Source organism: Triticum dicoccoides, chromosome 2A (genome assembly GCF_002162155.2).
Source record: "Triticum dicoccoides isolate Atlit2015 ecotype Zavitan chromosome 2A, WEW_v2.0, whole genome shotgun sequence".
Lineage (NCBI taxonomy): Eukaryota > Viridiplantae > Streptophyta > Magnoliopsida > Poales > Poaceae > Triticum > Triticum dicoccoides.
In genome coordinates this window covers 782762476-782785722 of record NC_041382.1, presented here as the reverse complement: position 1 = coordinate 782785722, position 23247 = coordinate 782762476, and the positions used below count along the sequence as shown (strand labels likewise).

Sequence of the window (23247 nt, the reverse complement as noted above, 5' to 3'; positions counted from 1 at the left end):
GGGGGGGGGCTGTAATTTCTTGTCTTTTTTTTGTTCCCTTTTCTTTTACTGTTTTATTTTATTATAGTTTTATAAAACATAAAAGTTGTACCTTAAATAGTAACACTAATTATACCTCTGCCACAAAAGGTTTAACCCCCAAATAATATAGTTTAGTATTTTATAAAATACCAAGGCATTTAATTAATTTCTTTTGCTGCTGTTTTATTTTCCTTTGAGCATTTAAACATTTTATAAAAATGTGGTTTCACCTCCATAATTTCTTACGATTTATTTGACACAACCCGAACATTTTAGTTTTAATTTTTGAAAACTTTTGTTGTTTGCCTGATTTTAAATTTGAATTTGAATCGGTTTCGAACTAACTCGAGATTAGCAACTACAAACGAGGTGACGTGGCATCATTAGCAAAGGATCACTGTAGCTTAATTACCCGGGCGTCACAGATATACTATTGAAGCCTCTTGACTGGTATTTCCATTTGATCGTCCGTCCAAATGCACTTCCCTGATACAGGGTCCAAGGTTCCGCCAGCCCCGAAGAACCAAATCCGGCAACGGTCTGGCCAGTTAATTGTCTCTGGTTCGATCCCTTTATCAACTAGATCATTCTCAGTCTTGGCCCACTTAGGCCGGGCTACGAGGTAGCCACCTGACCCAGTGCGATGGTGATGCTTCTTCTTCGCAGCATTTTGCTTGTTTATCGCCAACATCTTCTTACTCTTTTCCGATGTCTTGTGGGCCACAAATGCGGGCCAGTGATCTCTGATCTTCTCATATCTGCCCTTTAATTCTGGTGTCTCTTTTTTATCGACAAAATTATTCAGCTCTTTCTTCCACCTCCTGAATAGGTCTGCCATCCTCTTAAGAGCAAAAGACTTGATTAATTGCTCTTTAACTGGCTTCTCCGGATCATCCTCTGGCAGTAGGGTGAAATTTGACTTCAGCTCAGTCCAAAGATCATTTTTCTGCATATCATTGACATAAGACACCTCAGGGTCTTCTGTAGCCGGCTTTAACCATTGCTGGATGCTGATCGGATCTTGTCCCTAACCAGAACCCCGCACTGAGCAACAAATGCATTCTTTGTCCGGATGGGTTCAATCGGTTGGCCGTCGGGCGTGATTGCTATGATCTAAAACCTTTCATCCGAGCTCAACTTTTTCTTCGGGCCTCGTCTCTTTACCGAAGTTGTGCCCGATCCGGAGGGCCAGAAAAAAGAACAAAGACTTAATTAATATGTGTACATACCAAAACAATGAATGCATCAATTATCTAGTCGGCACAGGGTTAACTAATATATATACCTGGCCGGACTCGGTTCGGTCACCGAAGCCGTCAGCACGGTCTCCTTCTTGCACTGGCATTGGGTCACCGGAGCCGTCCTCACGGTCTCCTTCTTGCACCGGCATTGAGTCACCGAAGCCATCATAATCATAGCCAGCTGCTTCCAGACCATCGGTGTCGTTGAGAAACAACGAGCAGACGGCATCACTTCCTCGTGCGATTATGTCCCCCAACAACTCTTCTTGTACTTCGTCTCGGGCGGTGTCCATAGTTTCTACAAATATTTACAACATGGCAATTATTATTCAAACATGACAGATGAATATATTAGTGGCAAACGTAGAACTAATATTAATTAGTGGCCTCGACACTGCTTCTCTAGGGTTTGGGGTGGCCTCGACAAAGCTTCAAGGATAAAAAAAGAAGAGGAAGAAGAAAAAAAGAGGAGAAGAAAGAATAGATTCTTCTCCTCTTTTTTTTCCTCTTCTTCCTCTTTCTTTTATCGGGAACGAGGGTCGTCGAGGGTCGCCAAGCGGTAGAGGAAACCTAACTAGCAAGTATCGTCTGTGTGAGATACATGTGGCCGTCGGTGTCGGACACTACATCCACGTCCCACAAGTGACGCAGACTTATAAACCGGTGTAAGCGCCCTTCGGTTGGCGAGGTGGGACTAAACTCTGAGCGCAACGAGGACCAACCCGTTAGTCCTGATTTGTGGCACAAACCGGGACTAATGGTCATGGGCCAGGGGCGAGCCCTATTTTTTTCTTCCAGATTTTTTGTTTTGTTTTCTGCATTATTTTTTTTGTTTTTTGCTTTATTTTTTAATTCTTTTTGCTTTTAGTTTTAGAAAAATTATAATTTTTTTATTAGTGCCATTAGTTTTCAAATTTGAAAACACCTTTTTTGTTTTTTTGTTGCTTTATTTATTTTATTTTGTTTCTACTTACAACAAAATACTTGCTTTTAGGTCTATTTTGTTGCCATTTTTGTTTTCAAATTATACTTATTTTGTTGCCATTTTTATTTTTTTTCCAGTTTTTTTGTTTTGTTTTCTGCATTATTTATTTTGTTTTGTTTTTGCTTTATTTTTTAATTCTATTTGCTTTTAGGTCAGCAAAATTATAAACTTTCTGTTAGTTCCATTAGTTTTAGAAAAACTATAAACTTTTTGTTAGTGCCATTAGTTTTCAAATTTAAATAGTTAAAATTTGAATTCTTTGAAATTTGTGTGAATCACAAGTTTGTGATTAACTTTAGTAAAAAAATGAACATAAATGCACCTATAGAGAAAATTCGACCTAAATTCATAGTTTTCAAATTAACTCTGAAAAAGTTGGCATAGCATACTCGTGTGTTATAAAGTTGGCATGGTATCATCATAATAGTTGCGGGAGAAAGTCTTCACTTTTTCTTCGCTTGTGTCATTTGCTTATTGCGCCGTAACCATGGATAATTTTCATCGTTTATCAGGATGTTAGGGTCAGCCTTAACATTGAAGGGAGGAATTTCATGAAACTTTTCATAATCTTCAGACATGTCTGTCTTGCCCTTCACTCCCAGGATGTCCCTTTTTCCTGAAAGAACTATGTGGCGCTTTGGCTCATCGTATGATATATTCGCTTCCTTATCTTTTCTTTTTCTCGGTTTGGTAGACATGTCCTTTACATAGATAACCTGTGCCACATCATTGGCTAGGACGAACGGTTCGTCAGTGTACCCAAGATTTTTTAGATCCACTGTTGTCATTCCATACTGTGGGTCTACCTCTACCCCGCCTCCGGACAGATTGACCCATTTGCACTTAAACAAAGGGACCTTAAAATCATGTCCGTAGTCAAGTTCCCATATGTCCACTATGTAACCATAATATGTGTCATTTCCCCTCTCGGTTGCTGCATCAAAGCAGACATCGCTGTTTTGGTTGGTGCTCTTTTGATCTTGGGCAATCGTGTAAAATGTATTCCCATTTATCTCGTATCCTTTGTAAGTCAATACAGTCAAAGATGGTCCCCTGGACAACAAGTACAGCTCATCACAAATAGTGTTGTCACCTCTGAGACGTGTTTCTAACCAACTGCTGAAAGTCCTAATGTGTTCACATGTAATCCAGTTGTCGCACTTCTCCGGGTGTTTGGAGCGCAGACTGTTCTTGTGTTCATCGACATACGGGGTCACCAAGGTAGAGTTCTGTAGAACTGTGTAGTGTGCTTGAGACCAAGAATATCCGTCCCTGCATATTATTGAGTCACTTCCAAGAGTGCCTTTTTCAGTCAGTCTCTCCTCATACCGCGATTTAGGGAGACCTATCTTCTTAAGGCCAGGAATGAAGTCAACACAAAATCCGATAACATCCTCTGTTTGATGGCCCATGGAGATGCTTCCTTCTGGCCTAGCGCGGTTACGGACATATTTATTTAGGACTCCCATGAACCTCTCAAAGGGGAACATATTGTGTAGAAATACAGGCCCCAGAATGACAATCTCGTCGACTAGATGAATTAGGACGTGCGTCATGATATTGAAGAATGATGGTGGGAACACCAGCTCGAAACTGACAAGACATTGCGCCACAGCACTCCTTAGCCTTGGTACGATTTATGGATCGATCACCTTCTGAGAGATTGCATTGAGGAATGCACATAGCTTCACAATGGCTAATCGGACGTTTTCCGGTAGAAGCCCCCTCAATGCAACCGGAAGTAGTTGCGTCATAATCACGTGGCAGTCATGAGACTTTAGGTTCTGGAACTTTTTCTCTGGCATATTTATTATTCCCTTTATATTCGACGAGAAGCCAGTCGGGACCTTCATACCGAGCAGGCATTCAAAGAAGATTTCTTTCTCTTCTTTCGTATGAGCGTAGCTGGCAGGACCTTCATACTGCTTCGGAGACATGCCGTCTTTTTCGTGCAAACGTTGCAGGTCCTTCCGTGCCTCAGGTGTATCTTTTGTCTTTCCATACACGCCCAAGAAGCCTAGTAGGTTCACGCAAAGGTTCTTCGTCACGTGCATCACGTCGATTGAAGAGCGGACCTCTAGGTCTTTCCAGTAGGGTAGGTCCCAAAATATAAATTTCTTCTTCCACATGGGTGCGTGTCCCTCAGCGTCATTCGGAACAGCTAGTGCGCCGGGACCTTTTCTAAAGATTACGTGTAAATAATTAACCATATCAAGTACGTGATCACCGGTACGCATGGCAGGCTTCTTCCGGTGATCTGCCTCACCTTTAAAATGCTTGCCTTTCTTTCGATATTGATGGTTGGTCGGAAGAAATCGACGATGGCCCAGGTACACATTCTTCCTGCATTTGTCCAGGTATATACTTTCAGTGTCATCTAAACAGTGCGTGCATGCATGGTATCCTTTGTTTGCCTGTCCTGAAAGGTTACTGAGAGCGGACCAATTATTGATGGTCACGAACAGCAATGTCTTTAGGTTAAATTCCTCCTATCTGTGCTCATCCCACGTACGTACACTGTTTCCATTCCACAGCTGTAAAAGTTCTTCAACTAATGGCCTTAGGTACACATCAATGTCGTTGCCGGGTTGCGTAGGGCCTTGGATGAGAACTGGCATCATAATGAACTTCCGCTTCATGCACATCCAAGGAGGAAGGTTATGCATACATAGAGTCACGGGCCAGGTGATGTGATTGTTGCTCTGCTCCCCGAAAGGATTAATGCCATCCGCGCTTAAAGTAAACCATACGTTCCTTGGGTCCTTTGCAAACTCATCCCAGTACTTTCTCTCATTTTTCTCCACTGCGACCCGTCAGCGGGTGCTCTTAACTTCCCGTCTTTCTTACGGTCCTCACTGTGCCATCACATCAACTTGGCATGCTCTCCGTTTCTGAACAGACGTTTCAACCGTGGTATTATAGGAGCATACCACATCACCTTCGCATGAACCCTCTTCCTGGGGGGGCTCGCCATCAACATCACCAGGGTCATCTCGTCTGATCTTATACCGCAATGCACCGCATACCGGGCATGCGTTCAGATCCTTGTATGCACCGCGGTAGAGGATGCAGTCATTAGGGCATGCATGTATCTTCTCCACCTCCAATCCTAGAGGGCATACGACCTTCTATGCTGCGTATGTACTGTCGGGCAATTCGTTATCCTTTGGAAGCTTCTTCTTCAATATTTTCAGTAGCTTCTCAAATCCTTTGTCAGGCATAGCATTCTCTGCCTTCCACTGCAGCAATTCCAGTATGGTACCGAGCTTTGTGTTGCCATCTTCGCAATTGGGGTAAAATCCTTTTTTGTGATCCTCTAACATGTGATCGAACTTCAGCTTCTCCTTTTGACTTTCGCATTGCGTCCTTGCATCGACAATGACCCGGCGGAGATCATCATCATCGGGCACATCGTCTGGTTCCTCTTGATCTTCAGCAGCTTCACCCATTGCAGCATCATTGGGCACATCGTCCGGTTCGTCTTGATCTTCACCAGCTCCCCCCGTTGCAGCATCACCGTATTCAGGGGGCACATAGTTGTCATCATACTCTTCTTCTTCGTCGTTTTCCATCATAACCCCTATTTCTCCATGCCTTGTCCAAACATTATAGTGTGGCATGAAACCCTTGTAAAGCAGGTGGGAGTGAAGGATTTTCCGGTTAGAGTAAGACATCGTATTCCCACATTTAGTGCATGGACAACACATAAAACCATTCTGCTTGTTTGCCTCAGCCGCATCGAGAAACTCATGCACGCCCTTAATGTACTCGGAGGTGTGTCTGTCACCGTACATCCATTGCCGGTTCATCTGCGTGCATTATATATAATTAAGTGTCCAAATTAATAGAAGTTCATCATCACATTAAAACCAGTACATACATAGTTCTCATTTAACAACATATAGCTCTACAGAGCATCTAATTAATTAAACCATACATTGAAACTATGTAAAACATTTCAATGCGAAAACAAATGCGATCATAATCGCAACCAAGGTAACAATTGATCCAACGGCATAATGATACCAAGCCTCAGTATGAATGGCATATTTTCTAATCTTTCACATCTTCAAGCGCATTGCATCCATCTTGATCTTGTGATCATCGACGACATCTGCAACATGCAACTCCAATATCATCTTCTCCTCCTCATTTTTTTAATTTTTCCTTCAAGAAATTGTTTTCTTCTTCAACTAAATTTAACCTCTCGACAATAGGGTCGGTTGGAATTTCCGATTCACATACATCCTACATAAATAAAATCTATGTCACGTTGGTCGGCATAATTTTCATAAACAATAAATGAACCAATAGTATAAAGATAATAAATATACCACATCCGAATCATAGACAGGACGAGCGCCGAACACCTTGTGTGCATAGGAGGTGAGCTAGAGCACCACCAAGCCCTCTCCCCCTCGGCCAGAAAAAACAGAGCAGTGTGCTCTGCTCTTGCTGAGGGGGTATATATAGGCACCTCATTGGTCCCGGTTGGTGGCATGAACCGGGACTAAAGGGGAGCCTTTGGTCCCGGTTCATGCCACCAACCGGGACCAATGATAGTGGGCCAGGAGCCAGGCCCATTGGTCCCGGTTCGTCCCACCAACCGGGACCAAAAGGTCCAGACGAACCGGGACCAGTGGCCCATGTGGCCCGGCCGGCCCCCTGGGCTCATGAACCGGGTCGAATGCCCCCATTGGTCCCGGTTCTGAACTGTACCGGAACTAATGGGCTGACCCGGCCTGGACCTTTGCCCCCTTTTCTACTACTGTGCCCTCATCGCTGGCAACACGTCGCCCCACCAGTCGTCATTGCTGTTTGCAGCATCTAGTCTGACCAATCGCAACATCTATCATTGTTGCTCACGGCACATCTCACAACACCTGCCGTCACCGTTTGTAGCATGTCGTACGAATGATCACAGCTTCCAGCCATGCTGCTCATAGCACCACAACTACGCTAGCGTCACTCAATCGAGACTTGTAAGTCCCAGTCGACTGAGTTCTAGATAGGCCCTATTATTTAAGCCGCTAAAAGAAATGAGCCTACACAAGCCAAGTTAGTATGGACCTGCACAATTTCTAAAGTTGCTGAAATGTTTCCTACAGAAAAATGATGGGATTTCTAGGACCAGGTGGCCTAAATCCAATGGGTTGAATATGCATCATCTTGATCGGCTGACGCTTATGCTGGCAAATCCCCCCCCCCCCCTCCCATCATCATTTACCAATAGGGTTCGGTTAATTATTGCAAGTAGTCTAGTCAAATCTTCTCACTTACATGGACGTCGGCTAACAGTTTCGTGGCTGTTCCTACCACTAATGCATTGCATATGGCTCATCTGTATCTTTACTATTAGAAGGGACTTAGTGATTATTCATCATGTGTTTTCATTTGTAGGTCTTCCACTTCATACATTTCTCCTCCTTTTCATTACCTTTTTTTTCACCCATATCGATTTTTTTCGCACACCAACATTCCTCAGGCAAAACCTCCTGTAATCATATCCTCTTTTCTTTCTACTTATCGTGGCTTCTATGTGCCTGATATGTACAATGTGATAACTGGTCTGATCAGATCAGCCCAGAATGGCATGGTCGAGCTAGGTTAATTAGGCCACTCTGCTTTTTGAGCAACTAAGTAATTAACTTCATTTTGGCTAGTTCTACACTGATTGACACCTAGCATCGGCTCCAAGGTTTGTGCAAAAGCCAACTTAACCCTATTTTGAGAGTCTTAACTTTCAAGCTTTTGCTGTCCATGGATTGGTCATAGCCATAGAAGCTTTTGTTAAGTAATCAATACAACCAACTTGTTTGTGATTACCGGGACATTGCATCACAGAATAACCACCGGCAATTAAGAAATCATGCTCCGTCGACAGTGGTTTGAACTTTCAAGCAATACTAATATAATTTATACAAGCTAAGCTATGATGTGGCAGTTATATTAGTCAGATCATGGTTCATGGCATGCGCTCCATAGTAAAATAACAAAATCGATCTTAACAAATTTCTTTACTGAAATGCTTTTTATAAATAAATCTCGGATCTCTAGGATTAAGATGCCCTGAACCCAATGCGTTAATCATGCTCCTAAATCAACTGATGCCGATGCAGTCAGATCTTACTCTCCGTCACCATTTACTAGCAGGATTCAGTTCAGTTAATTATTACTGGTGGTAGGACTCATTTGTCTCTGTGACGTATATGCTGTTTCGATGGACTACTAGCTAACGCAATTTGCAGGTGGCCAGTCTGCCAAGTCATTTTAAATTAGTCTAATCTAATTGCGCAACACAACCGTGCTCCATATAATACCAACAACTAAACAACAAAAAAAAATCAATTAAGGACGTCCGATAACAAATAATATAGTCAAGACACAGATACGACGTCTTGACAAACCACTTGGGGGACAAAAAATGGTATACTAGCTTTTTCGATAAAGGATGATTTTATTAACTTATAATGAAGCATCAAAGGGATACAGACACAATGATCATACACCCGACCTCTGTATAATTAGGATGCACATAGCCAATACCAATGCACGCACACAAAAGATCACCCCGACAATGAGCAAAGTCATGGAAGACCAAAGCTATGCCTTTGGCGGACGAAAAAAAGAAAAAAAAGATGGACAACCGACGCGACCAATGACACACAAATAACTAGCAGCATCACCATCCACTGTATTTGGCAACACAAGAACTGTGAGAAAGGTTCTCCAAAAGCAATACCTCAAGAAAGATAACGCCGTGCAAACGCCGTTGTTGCTGGATTCAACCACTGAAGGTTAGATCCAGGGGCGTAGCCAGCCCAATAAGGCAGGGTGGTCCATCAATACAAATATATTTTTACCCTGGCTACCCCCTAGCTACGCCACTGATTAGATCCTAAGTTTTCACCTGGCCGGGAGAGCATGTCTGAGTTACCTATGAAGCAATGCCTTTTCGTTAGCATAAACAGTCTACTTAGCATGACCATGGCGCCACACATGATATATGCACGACATGTCTACTTTTCATTTCCTTTACACAAGTGAATGTGCCTTATGTAACAGCTTTAAGTTTCCACGTGGTTGATCTACTAGCTTTATGTACGATGAGAACACTCATTGATCGGATCCAAGTTAGGTCTCCACCGCTTTTTCCTGGAGGTAATTAACGACAGACTGGCCAGCTCTTCACTGACAGTTTCACATCCAGGTTTAGTTCAAGCATCTGTCCTTGAGCAAAAACATATATACATTGCATTCTTTTTTTTCGAAGATGGCATTTTATCTTAATTCCTTTTTTTTTGCCTCAATTTCAAGTTGCTATCGTCTTAATCACCATTACTCCGCCTCAACATTTATTACAGGGTTCTGTTCATTAAATTATTATTACGAGTGGTACGACTCATTTTCTTCTGTGATACGTTTCAGAATACATGACTTCCATTTGTTAAAATATAGATGTATCTAAACATATTTTAATATATAAATACATTTATTTTTAGACAAATGGAAGTCAAGTATTTTGAAACGGAGAGAGTATGTTATTTCTATGGATTGAAATCAATCTCATGGCCCCATCACCCACTGATGCATTGCATGTTGACCACAACAAAAAGAGAGTACCCTTTAGTTGTAAACAGAATGGGTGCAGCTTAGAGTATCTCCAGCGGCGCCTCCAGAAAGGATTTTCTAGACGTTTTTTTCGTGTCGGTGCAGAAAAATCGGCCCCGTCACGCTCCCAGGAGCTCGATTTTCGCCGGCCTCTGCCGAATTTAGCGCCGGCGGACCCAGGCCAAACCCGGCGCGCTGGAGGGCGATCTGGGGCGCCGAGGCGAGTGGTTTTGGCGTGAAAGAGCCGCGGGCCCGCCGCATCAGCGACACCGCGCGTCTTCTTCCCCGAACGCCTCGGTTTCCCGCGGGGAATCAATGGCAAGGCTGCCGCCGGTCAGCCTTACCATTGATTCCTCATGGGCGGCGCGTCACGGGGCAGCGCGCCGACACCTCCCCTCCCTCGCACGCGTACACACGGGGCGGCGCCGCTATATAAGCCGGTGGCCTCCCTCGCCTCTGGGCACACCAGCCACACCAGCCCTACCCCGCCCTCTACCTCTCCCGAGCGCCGCCGCTGAGCCCTCCCTCTCCCGAGCGCCGCCGCCGAGCCCTCCCTCTCCCTCCCTCCCTCTCCCGATGGCCGAGCGATTCCCCGGAGATGAGGCCGCGGCCAACGGTTTCGGCCGCCGCTTGCTCCGCGAACAGGAGTCTTGGCTCCTGTTCCAGGCGAACATCCCGGCGCCGCCGGACATGCGCGCCGGGCCAACGGGGTGGAGACTCAGCAACGGGGGAGTGCCCATTCCCCCTTTGCCCGATGCCGTGGCAAAACCGGGGTACTTCGCCGACGAGGTCGACGTCGTGCGCGCCTCCCTCACCGACGCCCAGCTCGCCCTCCCCGAGTACGCCGCCGACAACATAGCGGCGTCGACGGCGTACTTCCAGCGCCGGCAGCAGCAGAGGATGGCGTCCACCAAGGCGCGCCGGTGGTGGCCGGACCGAAGAACAGCGACAGACGCCGCCTGTGGTGGGGTGTCCCCGGCCGCACCCTCGAGGGTGTTCTGACGTACCTCGAGGGCGGCAACGACCCGCCGTTGGCATACCCCCCGGCGAGGGCGGCCGCCACGGCCACGGCTCACCGCCGACTCGACGGGCAATGGTTGCCCAGGAGGTTCGGCGCCTCCTTTTCTTCCTCCTCCTCCCGCTCTTCCTCACACTCGTCCAGTGCTCAGGCGTTGCTCGGCGTCAAGGCCGAGCCCGTGGCGGAGACGCCGCTCGGCTGGGCGCACTCGCAGCGCCGACATCGTCATCAATGAGGGCGGCCGGCGCGCCCCCTCGTCGGCTCCTCCGTGCTTCGTCAAGCCCAAGACGGAGCCGGGCCTGGCGCCGGTGAAGACGGAGCCGGGCCTCCCTGCGGTGAAGACGGAGCACGGCGGCGATGTCGAGCTCGACGACGACGCGTCCCTAGAATGGGCGGGCGCGGACTCCGTGAAGATGGCGAGGGACCGCCAGTGCGCCGCCTTGCGGCGATTCACGCAACGCCGCCGGGGCCGCGACGAAGGAGGAATCATCGGTATCGAGGACAACGACGACGACGCCGCGCCGCCGCCACCAGCCCGCATAGGCGACGCCGGTCAGGGGTCCACCAGGGACGGCCGTGTCAAGGAGGAGAAGCCGGACGACGACGACGGCGGCGACGACAGTGACTACTCCACTTTTAGCCAGTTTTTTTAATTATATATATTATGAATAAAACCCCGTTTTTTTAATGTAATATATGCCGAACTTCGCCGAACTTTGAACTTTGCTATATTTTTTAATTTTTTTGAAAGGGCCTGGGGACGGCCCTGGGGCCGGCGGCTGGGGACCAACTCGGCCCCAGGTCGATTTTTTGCGCCGGCTCACCCTCAGAGGGCGATTTTAGGCGCTCCTGGGGGGCCAACGGCTGGAGATGCTCTTATGCGGGAGCAAGTGAGTGACATGACATTTTGCATAACGGGGCTGCTGACTAGACAAAAATACAACTTCCCACAATATACTAACCATTAGATCACAGTTAACACGCAAAATAGTTGGATCACATAATTTATAGTCGATACACAGATACCATGAGTCCATGACATCTTGACGTACCAATTGCTGGGACAAAATTGATATATACTTCCTTTGCACTAATTAGTGACCTAAAACGTCTTACATTTGTTGTTTATAGAAGGAGTACTAGCTAGGGACAGAGAATCATACACCCACTACTGGAGTTTGCCTGAGAGAGAGGTGTACACCGAATGCCCTTTGCCAAGAACTTTACTCGGCAAAGGCCTTGCCGAGGTTTTTAGGGACTTTGCCGAGTTTTTCGGGCAGTCGGCAATGCAGCGGATTCCAGTGGTGAGTGTCTACGACTACTACTATACTTTTCGTATGCATCAGCATGGCTCTGTTCTTCTTTGTTGTCTGATGTACATATCCTCTACATGTACTTGGAAAAAGGACACTTTCTGCAGAGAGATAATTAGTAGTAGAATATTTTGAAGGAGAGATGTCTTTTCCTCTTTGAATGAATGTGCATGTATAGTACAATAATGGTGGGGTTGCTTTCCGGATGAACTGTTCCTTAGGCTAAAGGGCACTGCTGGCAGCTAAAGCCAACAGCTACATGAAAGCTCAAAGGTCCAACAGCAGATACTATATGGGAATAGAATCCTCAAACCTGGATATTATTGGAATATGCATCACTCAAAGCAGATTTTAAGTGCAAGAGAAGACAGAGAAGAGAGAGCGTCCTCCATCCAGCAAGGAAGGAGGATGAGCCAGCCAAGGAAAACATCTAGGACAACTGAATGGAATACTATAAATTCAGAGCCGGCAAAAGATAAAGACCTAGTGGAGACGGTTGCTCTGAACAATCAGTCCATGTTGCCAATTCAAACTCATCCAGCTGATAGGGATGGGCCCCCCAACCTCTCGTTGTTAACACCGTCAGACCGGATATTTTTGGCCCCGTCAGATCCGATGTATCCAACAGCTACGTGTAGCTCCATAACAAGACCAACTGTGGTAGTAAACCATCAATCTGTCTGTCAGTGGGTGAAAATGACCAAGCTGCCTTAATTAACCTGCATGTGATGTGACTCTCAGCTGCATCCTGGCCATCACGGCATAAATGGAAGAAGACAATCAAGCTTGTGCGACCAAGATGCATGTGCACGTGATGTGATTCTCACTTGCCATGAATCCTGGCCATCACGGCATACCAGACTCGGTGAACACAATCAAACTTCTGTGATGTGATGAGCATGCTCCATGACATGACAACATGAGCGTAAGTCTAGCAGCCAGTTAAGCTCGATCACTGCATGACATGTGATGTGATTCTCACTTGCATCCTGGCCATCGCGGCATACCAGACCGGATGAAGACAATCAAGATGCATGGTGCAGGAACCGAGGTGCTGACAGCGGCACGGCGGAGGGGAGTGGACGGTGGGGTCGCCGTCGGCTGCACCGTCAGGTTCAGGTTCGGACACCTCCTCCTGGCTTCATCTACCCAGTGGAGCACCATCTAAGCTGAGCTGGGCTAGCTAGCCAATCGATTTTTCCATCCACCTGGAGCTGCCTGCACCTTGCACGGCTGCACTTGAACAGAATCCAGATGGGATCCTTCACCCCAATTCACCTGGACCTAGCCTGTATCGACCGTGAAAATGGTCAAATGGTCCTTATCTGAAACTTCAACATAAAATGACCCCAATCTAAAAATATTTCATGAAATGACCTATTTTGAATGACGCCCGGGGCAAGGGCGCCGTGCTAGATAGCATACGCCCCGGGCTAGGGCGTCATACTATTTAGCATGGCGCCCTAGGCCGGGGTGCCATGCTACATGTCACTACCATGGCGCCTTGGCCAGGGGCGTCATGCTCTCTAGCATGGCGTCCTAGCTCGGGGCGTCATGCAAAAGATGGCCATTTCGTGAAATATTTTTAGATTGAAGTCATTTTGTGTTGAAGTTTATATAAGGGCCAGTTTTGTCTATTTTCACGTATCGACCTGCACTTGGGATAAATCAATGGTTTAATTCGCAGGGTCAACTTGGGCAGACCAGTGGACAGTGGTTAATTTGCAGGGTCAATTTGGGCAGGCCAATCACCAATATGGCTTATTTTGCAGGGATAATTTGCGCATGCCAATCACCAACTGTACTAGTTTAAACAGGGAACTAAGCAGGGACAACCCTACTACTTAACACAACAGCTAGCTGCAGCCTTGATTAGCCGATCCGTGGCCAGCTTAATTAGCACCACATGAAACCAAGGAAGAGACAAATCCCGAGTGTATATTGTATACTATCAGGATTGGATCTCGATCGACCAGCATGGGCATCGGCGCGAGGTGCCACACATACATGCGTGCTCATCATGCTACTAGCCACTTTTAGCTTCCTTTACCCCAAGTGAAAGGTGCTGCTAGCCTAATAGAAGGGAGTTAATGATTATTCATCATGTGTTTTCGTCCATAGGTCCTCCACTTCATACATTTCCCCTCCTGCCAATTACCCTTTTTTCACCCATACTAATTAGTTTTTGCATGCCAACATTCCTCGGGCAAAAACCCCTATAAGGCTATAATCATATCCTCTTTTCTATCTAATTGTGGCGGCTTCAATGTGCCTGATATGTACGATACTACCGCTGATCTGATCAGATCAGCCCATGATGACCAAGTCGGGCTAGGTTAATTAGGCCACTCTTCCATTTGAGTAACTAGGTAATTAACTTCATTTTGGCTAGCTCTTCACTGGTTGGCACCTAGCGTTGGCTCCAAGGTTAGTGGAAAAGCCAACTGAACCCTTTTTCAATCTTAACTTTCAAGCTTTCGCTGTCCATGGATTGGTGGTCATGGCCATAGTAGTTTGGATTAAGTAATCAATACAACCTTTCACAAAAGAAGTAACCAATAAAACCAACTTGCTTTTGATTACCGAGAGATTGCATCACAGATTAACCACCAGCAATTAAGAAAACATTCCATCGACAGTGGTTTGGGATTTCATCAAGTATTTATATAATATATCCAAGCTAAGCTGTGATGTAGCAGTTATATCAGTCTGACTGTGGTTCGAGTTATGCACTCTGTAGTAAAAATAACAAAATCGACCTTAACAAGTTTCTTTGCTGAAATGTTTTTCCTAGATAAATCTTGGATCTCTAGGATTCAGGTGCCATGAACCCAATGCGTTAATCATGCACCTCAATCAACTGACGCCAATGTAGTCAGATCTTACTCTGTGTAACCATCTACCGGCAGGGTTCCATTCAGACTCATTTTCCTCTGTGACGCATATGCTGTTTCGATGGACTTAATCGATCTCGTGGCCCTATCTCCCACTGATATGCATTGCAGGGTGCCAATCTGCCAAGTTATTTTAATCTAGTCTAATCTAATTGCGCAACACAATCATGCTCCGTATAGTACCAACAACCGAACAACAAGAAAAATTGATTAAGAAATTTATTCGGATAACAAATAATTAATATAGCAATACACAGATATGACGTCTTGATAAACCACTACTTAGGGAGGAGAATCATAAACAGTCTACTTTTCGTTTGCATGACCATGGCACCACACATGATATGTGCACGCCCATCATGTCTATTTTTCGTTTCCTTTACACAAGTGAAAGTGCCTTAGCATGATTAAGTTTCCACGTGGCTGATCGACTAGCATTATATACGGTGAGATCAGTCAATGATCGGATCCAAGTTAGGTCTCCACCACTTTTGCCTTGAGGTAATTAACTATATACTGGCTAGCTCTTCACGGACAGCTTCACATCCAAAACTAGTTCATGCATCTTTCGTTGAGCAAAAACCTACACACATGCATTCTTTTTTTTAGAGTAATGCCTTTTTTCACCTAAGCTGCTCATCAATGGTTTTAATCATAGCAGCTCTCGTTAATAATACATATATCGTTACATTTCGTCAACCACCAACAATTAATAAATTATACACGATCGATGGAGCCTTTGGGATTTCAAGTAAATAGTACTCCATACATTCCGTAATGTATTGCGTATAGATTCTTTTTAAATTCAAACATTTCAAATTTCGACCATGTTTATAGACAAAAATATGTACATTTAGAATACCAAATGCATATCGTTGGTTCCATCATATTATGGAACAGAGGGGGTAGTAGAATAACAGCCAAGCACTCTAGTTGCTGGGATTGTTTTTCGTTTCATTATATGTTAATTTCGTAGTTCGCTTTTACTTAAAAAATGTGTAGGTAATTTTAAAATATGTTCATTTCGTATAAGAATCATGGCATTTTAAAAATGTTCACATATTTACAAAAATATTCATAGAATTTAAAATGCAAACATTATTTGAAAAACTCTTCCCATAGTTTACAAAATGTTTATGTAATTATAAATTGTCCGCACATTTTGATAAAATGTGTGTGTAACTTTAATAAATTTTAATATTGCTAAAGAGTCCATCAAAATAGGGTCAATTTGCACGGTTAGTTTGGACAGGTTAGAGAACGTTTAGCTGGTTTAACTTTTGGGTTGATTTAGACAAGGTAGAGAAAATTGGGACCTAGGGGCCACTTGCAACTGTATTAGTTTAACAAAATAACTAAGCAAGGATAATAGTAATACTACTTAACAAAGCAGGCCTGATTAGGCAATCTGTGGCCAGCTTAATTACCACCACATGAAACGAGGGAACAGACAAATCCCTAGTGTATATTTTACTATCAGGATTGGATCTCACAGTTCTCGACCAGCGAGAGCATGCAGTACGAAATGGCGCCACACATGCAAATGTGATACATACATGCTAGCCACTTCCGTTTCCTTTACACAAATGGAAGTGCTGACCAAATTTTATCTCAGCTTGGCTTAGTTCCATGTGGCCTAATCTGTACGATGTAATCACTGATCGGATCTGATCAACCCATGATGGTCAGATCGTTCTAGGTTAATTAGGCCCCCCCTGCTATTGAGCCTCCAGGGAATTATCTTCAATTTTGCTAGCTCTTCACTGGTTGACAGTTGACACCTAGCTTTGCCTTCAAGATTATTGCAAAAGCCACCTTTTTTTGTCTAACATTGAACCTTTCGTTGTCCATGGATTGATCATCCATATTAATTGTTGTTGAAACAGATGTATCTAGATGTATTTTAGTACTAGATACATCCGTTTGAGCGACAAGTAATATGGATCGGAGGGAGTGCTAGAATACATCCAGGCTATTAATAAGAGAGGCCGTATGCATCGATCTGATGCAGAGGCCGGGGAATACCCCCTTTTCTAAAAAATCCAGGCTATGCAATCATGTGTTCATGTGGCAGTTATGTTAGTCGAACTGTTTCACGTACGTGCTCTACTGTGAAAAAAAAATAGACCTTAACTAAAATGATATTTTACACACGAATCATGGATCTCTAGGATTCAGGTGCCCTGAATCCAATGCGTAATCGTGCATCTCCTCGATTGACTGATGATGAGACAAGCCACAAGAGCCTACGACGGAGCTCGAAGACGACGAGATCACGTTGCCGCCATCGTCCAGCAGCCTCGACACGCTGGAGACACTCATCCATAACGACGCCTGCGTGGCTGCCGCCTCGAACACCGTCGCCGCTCGCTGGGAGGAAGAGAATGCGGGCCTGGTGCAGCAGAGCGTGATCACGGGCGGCCGGATGAGCGCCTCGACGGTGCTGATGCAGTTCGCCTCCTGCGGTAGCCTAGCGGGACGCCGGTCAGGGCGGTGTGAGGCACACAGAGCGGTTCCCGCACTGCGCAGTCGGACTTGAGCAGCAGCATGGCATCAGATGGCTTCTCGGGAAGCATCGGTGTCCGTGTAGGCATGGAGTGGGAGTACTTCTGCGGCAGCCTGGTCGAGACCATGAAGACGGCGAGCGGCGAGCATGCCGGCCTTGGAGGCGAGCTGGGCGCACTAAAGATGCGAAGTGCACAGTCATAACCGAGAGAAGTGCACGGTCTGGGTCAAAACCACTCAAAATCAAGTCCAAAACCACTTTAGGGGGAATTGATCCTGTTTTAGAGATTTGAGGGGCTGATTGATATGGTATTAGAGTTGAGGGGGAAATTGATCCATCAGAGAGGATTTTGGGGGGAAAACGATACCTTCCTCTTGTATTGAAAAAGGAACCGCCTGATGGCTTTCTTCTTGGGCCGACCCGCTTAAATTTCTAAGTCTTATCTGTTAAAGCGCAAAAAAAAGGGTGCGACAGCTAGGTTCAAACCAAAGACCTCTCTGTTCAGAGCATAGAGAAGTAACTACTAGGTCATTCAATCCACCATGCCAACTCACATCTATTCATCTTTTTATCCTCTTCATTTTGCGTCACTTTTTTCTTTTTCTTTTATTTTTTATTTTTCTGGGAACAGTTTTGTTCGGTTATTTTCTTTCATTTTCTTTTTGCTAAATGCATGGAATTTTTCTTCAAATTCATTAAAAAAATCATATCGATGAAGTTTTCTTTGAAATCGTTGAAAGTTTTTTTCAAAACCGACGAACTTTTTTCAGAATCGATATTTTTTAAAAAATTCCAGTGAACTTTTTTCAAATTCATGAACATTGTTCAAAATATAGTGAACTTTATAAACTTTTCTGATCAATTTCCAAAATTGATGAACGTTTTCTTGATTTTGTGAACATTTTTTTAATCCGGCGAACTTTTTTCAACTTCGTGAATAATTTTCAAAACTGATGAACTTTATTCAATTTTGTTAATATTTTTTTCGAAATCCCTGAATTGATTTATGAAAATCGATGAACTTTTAAAAAATTGTGAATTCTGTTTGAAAATATAGGTTTTCTTCTGTCAAATAATTTATAATAGAACTGAAACAAGGGCTAAATAACACTGTCTTTAGATGTAAAACGTCAAAGTTATTGCGGTGCATCCGTTATTGCCTTGAGTGTCTCCACGATTGCATGTGAGCTCGAACCCCACTTCTTGTAGAATAATAGATAATAGTGTTTTTTTTTCTTGCCGCTGGGCCGGCCCACTACCGCTACGATGGCTGTCGCTCGCTGTATTATCCTTGCCTCCGGCGAGATCGCTATCTGATTTTGGCGACGATCAAATACGAAAGGATCTTTGCCACTCAACCAACACCTGTTAATCCTCGTCATCATCGCCGCCAGCGGCTGTACAACTCGTCTCCGGCAAAGACCTGGCTCGACCTCGCCAGGGCCGTAGCGTCCAGTCCCGTCACCCATGTCTCGGCCTTAGAGCTCCACAACGCTTGCCCTTCTTCATTTGGAAATCGATTATAATAAGTATTACCACAAGATGTCTCATACAAAAACTGTTACCATCGTATAACAAGTATCTTCTAACAATTCATAGTAGTTTTTCTTTCTTTGAGAAATTACTGAGTAAGCCAAGAAATAGAAAAAAACCATAGACTTAATTAACTAACTTGATACGATTAACGGAAATAAAAAATCTAGTAAAATAATTATCTAGCGGAAGAAGTAGAAAATCGACTAGGAACGATGGGTATAAGTAATGTTTGATCATGTCATTAGTGATACTAGTCGACTACCCGTGCGTTGCCACGGAACAACAAACTTATATAAAGATACATTGATGAAAAGATCATTGTATTTGATGAACATGAGTGTAGCATGCATCACTCGGACAAATATCTACTTTCCCTATAGGGGCGACCACCTCATGTCGCTCAAGTATATTTCCTTGCCCCACATGTTATATTAGGTTTTCGTAAGTCAAACTTCTTATAGTGCAATTTTATGATATCATTCTCTATGAACTTGCTCAAACTTAAACATGTTTGGCCTAAGACAACCAATCAAACTTATATTCTCTGAAGGATAGCATTAAACTGTACATTTGATAATCCTTGCAATTACCATATAGAGAGATTATATAATGAGCTTCTTAGCAGTCTCTCAAACAATACAAAATCACAATTTAAACTATAATATAGTTTAAATATTTGAGATAGACAAACACTATTATCCACTCGATAACTAATGTTTTTATCAGAAATATCCATTGACTACAAAACATTTTGGGGGCTCAGCACCATTAGCCTGTGACACCCTTAAGTCATCAGAGCTATCTCCTCTAGAAACAATGGTTGCAGGAGAGACATTTGAACTGAAAGATTCTTAAATCTTTATCGTGGTCCATGTCATCTTTTCTATCTGTTGTTGGGCTGCTGAACAAGATTTTATGGGAATAAGCCTACATCTTCTCCATTCATATAGACATGATTCTCATTTGCCTCTTTGTGGAATGAGCAATGAGAGGCTCTTGAACGAGCATGACACATGAACAAGTACCCCCATCTCTTCCAGATCCATCGCTTGAGCAAAAACGATGCATGTATCCTTCCTACAGAATCAAATGGTAGCAGAAGTAATCGATCTCATCAAATTAATAAAAAAAGTTCCATGGTGAATATACCTGAAACATGTTTTGATCAAATCTCACATGACTTGACATGGAAGCAGGTCCAGGAACACCTATTCCATAGGCCGTAGTCCTCGTTTGTGTGCACTGCACACCATACTCATATATACTTCCAAGGTAAAGTTGTGATGTACATCAGTGGCGGAGGGCGATTTTTTTAGGTAGGGTGGACTCTAGAGCGTTAGTAAATTCAATGCAGAATCAAAGTCCGATATCTCATATCTAAATTACGTCCAAGACAAGAAAATTACAGTGAACACTGGAAACTAACATGTACACCTTACTTGCATTTCCCGAATCAACGGAAACACTTATAAGGCATAACCTCTAGTCACACATATACATATGCAATCTTTAAAACAATGACAAGAAGATTGCACTAATAAATACATAAAGAACTATATCCGATTGTTAGTCTGAATGTTTGCATGTTTGTTATTTCCATATGGATGGTACTGTAGTGGAGAGCTTTTACTCCAACAATATGCTTTCAGTTAGTGGGGAACACTAAAAAATCATGTATGTGCACTTTCATTGTAATCACATGCACCAGTCTGAAATTGTATGCCACAGAACAACTTACAACTAATCAAAGCAAATGAGAGCTTCACAATTGGTTCATATTATAATTGTTGTAGCCTTCAAAGAACTCAATAACTGAAACAGAAACTATGCTGAAACGAACCCATCATCTTCATTATACCTAGCTAGGTAGCTTCAAGAAAACTGCACTATCCAAAACAAGAGGTTACCTTCCTGAAGGAAATGATTCCATCTTTACCGTAGCCTCGATGTCTCGAAGGCGTACAACAGCAAGGCTCGCGTTGTGCAGGATCCTTGGTATGATTCACCTAGAATTCCTCTGTAATGACCTTCCGCATGGATGCATCCTCCCCACCAGTCCACCACTGGGCCCTTTTGTAGTTTGGTGCATTGATCAGGTGCTGCATGATACACCTGATCAGGAGTGGGGCACCGAAGGCATCCGGCAAGGCACATGTTGTGCAGGACAGGAGCGAACCGATGAAGAGGGCACGAATGGGCGGAGAGCACTGACTCGACGAGCTTGCAAGTGCCGTAGTAGATGGCGAAGGAGGAGGTGGAACCAAGGAACCACAACACTTTGGTAACCTGTAACCAACAATAATTACTATTCCTGGTAGATACATACTACACCTGAAAATTTTCATGGACAAACACTCATACGTTCATGAAAATTTACTGAACATGATCAACTCATATGTCAAGTTGATGACAGGAGAAGTGATTACCAACTAAGACACCTATGCTAAGCTCGCGTAGGTGGGATGTTGTAGCGACTGCGCAAGCCATCAATAACTCTGGCCACGGACTTTGCCATCTCAGGTAAGGTCATCTTGCAAACTGATCAGTGCCAACCAAGTTAGTAAATAACTGAACTAAAGTTCGAAGATGTATGTGTTCGCTCGCTGCAGTACCTCGAGACGAAGACAAGTGCACCTCTGTCATCAACTTCTTGTAATTTCACGACATGAATTATATTTAGATACACTGTAGCACTCACGACCAACACTGGATCAACCATGAAATCGAATGAGACTGTACCTTCATCTCCTCGATCGGCAATCTTCTCGAACATCTTCCTATGCTCCTTCTCCGCCAGCTGCAGGGAGCTCTGCATCTGCATCTTAAGTGAACAACATCAAGAGACACCGAATGTGATCCATCACATCACATCCAGGCACATCTCAGGATCGATCGATGCGCTAAGGATTGCAAAAGGAATGGGATCAGAGTGGTCACCTTGATGCGCTTGGAGATTCGGGAGTGGGAGGCCTCGAGGTCACAGGCGGAGTCGCCATGGAGCGCGTCGAGGCTATGCTTGAGCGAGTTGAGGTTGAGGCTCGAGGTGGCAATGTTCCTCAGGTCGCCGACGGCGGACACCTCCCACGGCGTGGATCTGGTCTTGGTGTCAGCAGTGAGGAGGGCTAGAGGAAGCCGCAGCTGATTGTGATGGGAGAGAGACCCTTTGCTGCCGGATGGCGACGAGGAACCGAAGAGGGATTCGGGGCTGGCCTTCATCTTGGGCTTGGACGACGTGACTGCCAGCGAGCACCGGTCAGGAGGGAGGTGTCGGAGGCTCGGAGCCGGAGGCAGCACCGCCTGGTGCTACGGCTTGAGGGCGTTGGCGGCCAGGAGCACGAGGGAGAGCGGCTGATTCGGGTTGGACGGCGGCGGCAAGTTTCTCCGGAGAGAGAGGGGGGTTTGTGGGAGATGGGGCGTGCGACGTGTGCGCTCGTGGATGTTTTTTCGTTCTTTATCGTCGGGGAAGCGTGGGAGCGAGGTCGAACCGTCGTGTTTTTCTTTATCGTGCGGATTGCATTTTTTCCTTTGCGTGGAGCTGACGAGGTGGGGTGGAGGTTGGTCGCGCGATGGTTATCGTAAGGAGGTGAGGATTGAACAAGGTTGAACCATCACGACGTCCGATTCTCCTTTAATAGTAGAGATGATGTATATGTTTTCCCTTGGTTAGATTTGGAGGTTGCTCATGCCGAAATCCCTAGAATGCACGTCCCATTATTATTTGCAAGATAATTAGGCAAATATAAGTCCTTCACTCAAATAGATCATTCAAGGAGAAATACTTTGTACTTAAATTTTTGTTGACAATAAATATGATATAATTATCTTAGATTGTAAATATTATGTGAAAACTGCGTACAAAATTTGAATATATTTTCACAAGTATACATCGCTCATTTAAATAGATCCTTCATTTATTTTCTCTACAGGTTAAAAGACTATAGTTAAAAGAATTCTATCAAAAAAATATGGGATAAGTATGTAGATTTCCATTTTTGGAATTGGAAATATGTATTCCATTACTGACGGTGCGCACCACATTCACGGTAACCAACTCAGTAGCAAATTTTATTTTAAGATTATAAACTCATTACAAAAAGGTATGGACAAATATAAATATCTCTA

The 23247-nt window shown here is 44.4% G+C and overlaps 2 pseudogenes; one reads left to right on the top strand and one right to left on the bottom strand.

Annotated features, from left to right (window-relative positions):
• LOC119358476 overlaps positions 1-17792 on the top strand; it is a 50226-nt pseudogene extending 32434 nt beyond the window's left edge.
• A 3776-nt stretch (positions 17793-21568) lies between these two features.
• Positions 21569-22341, bottom strand: LOC119358475 (annotated as a pseudogene).
• Between the last annotated feature and the right edge of the window lie 906 nt (positions 22342-23247).